We start from the raw sequence: 8487 nt of genomic DNA, 5'->3' as shown, positions 1-8487 counted from the left end.
TTATATGGAAACCCCTAATTTTTTTAACTGAACTAAAATTAAGTGTAACTTTGTTAAAGTTACCCTATACCTAAACCCAGTGGTTTTCATTTTATATACGAATAAACATTTCCCTTCTCTTAAAATGATGTTTCCATCTGTTTCACACATTTTGGGTTGGCCGTGACTACAGCACTACATATAACTACGACAAGTTAGTAACAATCAACATGACAACTGTCACAGGTTTTTAATTGTCAAATTTATCTGCTCTAATAGAATCCGGTGATATATGCTATTTTATTTGGGAAAAATATTAAATATATGGCGCCGACTTTAAATTATTAACTACTTGTGTTTGTTAGGTATTCTGTGCTTAGGAACCTACTATGAGTTGGTTGGATATACCTAATATTTTTTGTTTATTTATCATTATATTTTATAAGCTCAATATTTTTTATATGGTGAATGACTACTTTCAACTGCTAGATATTACTTTTTATAACAAACTTGGACGTTTTTTGGGTTTTTAAATGTTCAGTACTATGTGTAACTTTAATTTTTAATAACTGGGTACTATTCATGAAAATTGACTATTAAAAAAATCGCCTCGATCTTTAACTGGAAAACGTTGGACAAACAGAAAAATGGAAATTGTGAAAAGCAATCTAGAAATAAATTCATTAGAGATCAAAAGTTTTTAAAAGCGTGTGACAGGAAATATATATTAGACCAAGCAAATTAAATTTTTACTCGAAAAAAGTCCTATCCACGAGATTATTGTAAAATTGTCTAAAGGAACATAATACTAGACATCTCTCATCTCGTGAGTCAAAAACTTTTATTAGCAAACTTTTCTATTTAAACAAATAAGTGAGGAAAACAGTTTTTTCACTTTGCAGGGAAAACCATCAATTTTAGCGACTAGTGATTCTTAGACAGCTTATAGGGAGTAAAATTATCTACAAAATGAGACTTGTTAAATTAAAATCGTTTAATAAACAAATAAGTTATTGCAAAAAACAAGAAAAGTGCCCATTTTTAAATTTGTTTATAACTATCGCATTTATTCTTAAAATTTTATAAAACCTATGACAAGTTGAGGGTTTTGTCAGACTTCAAAAGTGTGCCAAAAGTGGGCGTTGTAGGTGCAATAGTTTTCGCACAATTCTATTTGTTTATTATAACGGATGCTCCAAAAGTTATGAACTTTAAGCCTCTGTACAGGCGTTAATTTTCAACCAAACATGATTCTGAAAGCGTCATTGTAATCTTAAAGACGTAATTAAGCGACGTATTAAAAAATATCACCGTTTTTTGACATTAAAATTCTCAAATTGTGTTTTAAAAAAACGTGCGTTTTTCGCTTATAAACAATTTGAATAACATTGTTACTATTTATGCTATCTCACCGAAAATAGACGCAATGGATAGTTGGCAAAAAAATACATTTTAAAATAAAAAAGTACCCTCTACGACCAACAGGAGCCAAGATAAGAATTTTTTTTTAAATCGTAGTGCATTTGTTTATAAGTATTTAGACTTGAATTTTTCGCAAAATAAAGTTTACGACGTAAACTACGATTTCCCGTGAATTGCATTGAAAAATGTGGAAAATTAACGACTCACGAGCCCTTTAAAGAGCAGGTACTCGCTAAGTAAACTGTTCGGCGGCCGGCGGCGTGGTGGTGGGGGAAGCTTGTCCAAGCGGCCGCGCGCGCGAGAAAAAAAATCATAAAAATAGAAAAAATTATAAATTTTAAATTGTTGTTTTATATTGCATTATACCTATTATTGAAATAGGTTGTGATTAATATTTTTTTAATTAATTTTGATTTTGTTGCAAAAATGTTTTTTTCTACAAAACTGTTAAAAGTGTGCTTACTTTTAACACACGTGTCAAAAAATGACATTTTTAACATCAAAAATGACAATTAAAAAGCCCACTTTTAACAGTTTTGTAGAAAAAATAGTGTATGATATACGTGTTAAAAGTGATTTTATTTTGTTCGTGAAGTTAAAAAACTCGCTACGCTCGTTTTTTAATCATCTTCACTCACAAAATAAAATCTTACTTTTAACACGTATATCATAAATAGCTATTGTATAAAATTAGTAGATAATAAATATAATAAAAAAACTTAAAATTTCAAGACGTTAAAATTGTATTTTTATTTTTATTAATATTTTTTAATTTTGAGAATTTTGCAATAAATTCAAATGCTTTTTATTCTTTTTTAAATCTTTTAACAATAAATAATAATTTGAAAATAATTTGTGAATTTTTACTTTAATTTTACATTTAAATCGTAATTAAATAGTTATGAAAATATTGAAAAAACAAGTTTACTTTGCCTTAATATGTAAAAAAATTACTTTAAATGAACGATAGCTTCATTGAAATTTTAATTAATATTTCGTTTAACAATAAATTTTGTGACATTTTTGTAAATTAAAAGAAATTAAGTATAAAAGATACATTTTTTCTGGGGTTCAGGGCTATTCTACGAAATCGTAAATATGCCCATTGTTATTTTTTCGTCGAGCTACCCCAGTTTAAAAAAAAATAAGTTTCTACGATGAATAGAAGCCGAGATATTGTAAAATTTACAGCGCGCATCAATTTGAACTTTCGAATTAACTTTTCTGGCGCGCGCGACTCGCTTGGACGAGCTTTCCCCACCACTACGCCGCCGGCCGCCGGACAATTTACTTAGCGAGTACATTCTCGTGAGTCGTTAATTTTCCACATTTTTCAATGCAATTCATGGGAAATCGTAGTTTACGTCGTAAACTTTATTTTGCAAAAATTTCAAGTCTTAATATTTATAATCAATTGGGCTACGATTAAAAAAAAAATTCTTATCTTTGCCCCTGTCGGTCGTAGAGGGTACTTTTTTTATTTTAAAACTGTATTTTTTTGCCAGCTATCCATTGCATCTATTTTCGGTGAGTTAGCATAAATAGCAACAATGTTATTCAAATTATTTATAAGTGAAAAACGCACGGTTTTTTAATACAACATTTTAAGAATGTTAATGTCAAAAAACGGTAATATTTTTTAATAGGTCGCATAATTACGTCTTTAAGATTACAATGACGCTTTGAGAATCATGTTTGATTGAAAATTAACGCCTGTACAGAGGCTTAAAGTTCATAACTTTTGGAGCCTCCGTTATAAACAAATAGAATTGTGCGAAAACTATTGCTCTTACAGCGCCCACTTTTGGCACACTTTTGAAACATGACAAAACCCTCAACTTGTCATAGGTTTTATAAAATTTTAACAATAAATGCGATAGTTATAAACAAATTTTTTTTTTGCAATAACTTTTTTGTTTATTAACCGATTTTAATTTAACAAGTCTCATATTGTAGGTAATTTTACTCCCTATAAGCTGTCTGAGAGTCACTTTTAGCTAAAATTGATGGTTTTCCCTGTAAAGTGAAAAAACTGTTTTCCTCACTTATTTGTTTAAATAGCTAATAAAAGTTTTTGACTCACGAGATGAGAGATGTCTTGTGTTATGTTCCTTTAGACAATTTTACAATAATCTCGCGGATAGGACTTTTTTCGAGTTTCTCTTTTATTTTCGCTAATTTTTCTGGTGTATATGAATTTAGGACAGAACGGAGAAACTACTCAATTAATCATAAAAAAAGAAAGGTTTTTTTCGTTTCCGTTTCCCATGCTATATCTACCTACGTAGTAGGTACATATACATACAACGATGATTGCCGATAACAATTTTTCTGCATACATTCCCAATATATATACAGTACCTTCATAAATGCCCGAGACATTAGGGAACATAGTCTTTCCTATAACCAAGCAAATCTCTGGACATGGCTTCATAAAATGTAATTAAAAGTCCCATGTCATAATGTTAATGTCAATTATGAAATTTGGTAAGTTTAATACATTAACATTACAAATTTTTAAAAATTTGCTCACCCAATGGTCAACTGCATTCCTTAACGTCTCGGACATTTATGAAGGCACTGTACTTTCTTAGAACATGGCGATGTTTATTTACATGTGCATTTTCTGTTGCCCCTAAATTCGTTATGAATACATTTAATTTTTACTGTATCTACATTTAGCGAAAGAATTACTTGAAATAAAGTAATAACTGTCTATTTTGCATGAAAAGATACAAAGAAACAATTCACTAACAATAAGAATTTTAAAAGCCTAGTCGCAATCATAGACCAACAGCACACAAAACAATATACCTAATCCTTTTCAATATGGTTAACTTGCTCTAAATCAGGTCTTTATACTTTAATACTTATTAATTATAAAAACGTATGTCCTTACTGATTTGTATACATTTGTACTGTGCACGCACCTTAGTAGATATGGGGGGGAAATTATTGAAAAAAATATGTTTATAATTATCTATACCTATTAATCTATTGCAAAATTTTGCACGAGAAAAAAAATAACAATTTTGATAAAAAATGCTGCGTAATTGTATTCCTTTAGCCTGAGGTGAGTATTCTACTTTTTGCAGTTAGTTCACTATTTGATTAGAGTACATTTATGTTGTTCATTTTACATCGTTTGTGCAATTTAGTTTAATCTTTTAATTTTGTTACTCATCTAATGAACTCTAGCCATAAAGTCATGATTCATGAAACTGAGGAAGTTTAAAATTATGGTTTTATTCAATTAATTCTGCAAACTATATTGGTACATGCATTGCTATAAAGGAAATGTTTGCGTTCGTATCGGTAGGGTACTAAGTCGCTCGGTGTTTAAATCGTCAAGTTGTTTTTTATGTTCGTACTGAAAATGACGTTTATCCTGTCTATCTATGCAGTACTATACATATAGATGTAAAGGCTGTCTTACGGTGACGGCCCATTAGAATATTTCAGAGACTACTTCGATTTCAATGTTGAAACTTTAGTTGAATTTGTTTAATTTCGAACCGCCAAAGTTGGTTTTTCTAAATGGAACACTATGTAAATCAAAATCATAAGTCATTATAATTATAATATTAAATATAAAATATCAGCATTTAAATACGTATTGTTTTCCATTATTTTGAAATCAATATTTAACTAAGTGCCACTGTCAGATTAACAGCAAATGATGACTTACGACAATCATATTAGTTGTTTTGTTTTTAAGTTTGATAGTAGTTTCACAGCCATCCTTGCAAGAAATTGGATCATTTTAATTGTCACAAAAACCGCCAATAACAGAAAAATTAAGAGAGGGAAGTGTAATATGGATAGATAGAGAGTAAAATTCTATCACTTTTTGATTAAATATAAGAAATATAATTTAGAAAAACCATGTTTTGACAAGTTAAGCAAATTCGACAATAAATTTTCATCAGCCCGTGTAAATTTAAACATTTTAAAAAATAAATGATAGGCAGGCCAAATTTTTAAAATTGAAATCAAAGTAGTCTCTGAAATATTCTAATGGGCGCTAACCTTAAGACAGCTTGTATAATAAGAGAAATAATAATTATTTTTCATTTTATAGTTTTTAAAATCTTTTGTTGTATGTAGGTGTAGAAATGGGTATATTTAACTCAATGATGATTTCTAATTTCATTTTTTACTTACAGTATGATAAATATTTATATATACTAAGCATGATTGAATTATGCAAATTGTAAAAAATTATAATAATTATGCTTACTTATACCAAGTACATTGAAAACGTGTGATAATGAAATGATACATATTATTGCATTTTTCTCTTAACCTCATAAATTCAAGTGATGTAATAAATATTCAAGGATTTTGTGTCTTAATACCTGTAGCATTCAATTAATAAGTATTTCTTAATATTTCTTATATTAACGATATCAAATACTTTCAAGAAAATATAGTGCTATCATATTATACAAACAACATACTTCAAATATGGTTGTGTCTGCAGAACCCCTTATTTAATAAATTTTGGATAAATGAGATATGGACCAGCACAGTCATATGTAGCCATTAAAAAAAAAATTATGTATGTATTTATATCTAATCATTTTATTAATAATAACTAGGTACATATCTTCTTGAAGATAAAACTTGTTACAGAGTTATTTTTCTCAAAACTTTGTTAAAATAAAATTTGTTCTGGTGGCATGAATGATTTTTGTCTCTTCATTTGCATTCATTGGTATGGTAAATAAAAAAATGTTCCGGTTAAGGGTTGCAATGAGTTATTTTTCTAAAGGTGTCTTCCCAAAAAACGGGGCTTGCCGCTCATATTCGGTCAAAAAACATTTTGTCACAACTGCGATTACAAGTGGCCTATGCTAATTTTATAGTTATTCGTATGATTGATGTATAGTTTACGCTTTGTGATTATTTGTTCCAATTGTTATGATAGTATCAACAAATTTATTTATCCAAAGTATGCTAGTTTTGGGTGTACTTTGTGTACTGTTCTGTGAATATTTATTTTAATAGCGAAGCATGGGATCCATAACAATTTTTAGGGGATGAGATCTGAAAAACGTATACATGGTTTTGTCCCAAAATAAAATTTTCTTCGTAGTTATACCTGTTTAAATTTGAATTTGGTATTAACATTCCGTTTTATTTATTTATTTATTTATTTATTTATTTATTTATTTATTTAGACTAAACTATCCAACAGGAACAAATCCTAATTACAGGATAGTGAGAAGAAAAAAAAATATAAATATAAACAGGTGATACAACAAAAATACAGAGTATATAGGTAAAACAGTAAAAATGTATATAAAAAAGTTATATCAGAAAATAAAATTAATTAAAACAAAAAAAATAAAATGTCACAACAATGAATATGTCCAGTATATCATGCATTTACAAATCAATAACACATTTTTGAATAACAATACAATTTGTACACACATACATACATGTTACAATACAAAAATACGAACTAAGAAGCGGGGGATAAGGACAAACTAATTTTTTTGATATGTTTAACATTAGAATTAAATATATCTATAAAAGTGTACAGTAGATCATAACTTCTACACATCTTGTAGAAATCTTGAATCTTGTTTTGCAAACTTCATAATGCTGTAACTTAAAGAAAATTTATAAGAACGAGGTATGTATGTTCTTTATATAAGGATTTTATCTTGTAATATACAGGGTGTCCCTGAAAAGGATGGACAACGCTTGACCACAGGTTCCTTGGATGAAAATAAGACTATTTAGCCTAACTTACCTATATACAAAAGTGCACGCCTATTGAGATATAGCCTTCTAAATATAGAATAGATAACCTATTTTTTTTCAAATAATTTGAAAACTATTTTTCTTAGAAACTTCAAATTTGGTACACTTATTTTTTTATATAAGGGCAAGGTAAATATAGAATTTGGAGAGAATACATATACAGGATGTTCTATTTCTAGTGCCTGTGCGCCACTGGCTATCCCGTAACTTTTTTGTGTGTATGCCAATGACGACAGAATTTATATTTTTAAAAATAAGCACTATTTTAGAAGATTTTTTTGCTCTTACAAAATTTCGATATCGTTTATGGATTTCGAGTAAAATTCGCATTTTTTATACATTAAATATAGGCAAAAATTCCGATTTATAAAAAATAATTTATAACTGCAGCCTCAAAGCAGGGAATAATAATGAAAAAACGTCACATTAAAAAAAATAACTACACATTTTTGGTATTAGTATTATCAATCAATAAAATAAAAATCAACACTAATATTTTAAATAAACAATATCAACTAATAATGTAAGAAAGTCAACATTAACATTTTAAATAAACTGATATTTGTAATCACATTAAAATAATATTACAGTAAATGCTCAAAGTTACTTTCTTGTTCTTAAACGCAAACATTAGTTCTTCGAAAATTAGAAATTATCCAATAATTGTGCATTACCTCTCATAACATTAATTTCATGTTGTATTCTTTCCCATATTCGTTTTCTGTATTTACTGAAAAGTTATTTTAAACTGTGGTCCTCAACGCTCCCCAAATGAAATAATTACATGGGTTTAGGTCCGGGGATCGAGGTGGCCATTTTAAAGGGGCATTATTTCCTCTACCTATCCACCTGTTAGACCTTTAATAACCTGTATTACCTACCTGTACCCTGTAATACCTGTAACCTGTAATAACTGGTCTTTTAATACTCTATTAAAGGAACTTTTTGAAAGCCAACCTCTGCCGCTAAACGCCTTTTATTTACTTGAATAATTTCTTCTACCCTTTCCAAAATTTGTTCCTCCGGCTGAATAATTCCGGCCGTACATTATCCACGATTTAATGTTACAGGTAAAAAACGTCCTGGTTCCCGAAGGCGTCTCTCCTCATTAGCAAATGTTTTGTGATTTGGAGTTCTTCGATTAGGAAATCTTTCAGCACAACAATTTCCTTCACAATAACTACTAACATATCAGTTTGTGCAGCAAATGTATAAATTGCAATAAAAAACAAAGTAAGCTAAAATTAAATCACAGCTAGCTTGACACAGAACCTTTTAATTACTGTTATGAATTTGTTTCTCTTTTATATG

This window comes from Anoplophora glabripennis, unplaced genomic scaffold (genome assembly GCF_000390285.2).
Source record: "Anoplophora glabripennis isolate ALB-LARVAE unplaced genomic scaffold, Agla_2.0 scaffold558, whole genome shotgun sequence".
Lineage (NCBI taxonomy): Eukaryota > Metazoa > Arthropoda > Insecta > Coleoptera > Cerambycidae > Anoplophora > Anoplophora glabripennis.
Note: the sequence above shows the minus strand (reverse complement) of the source record.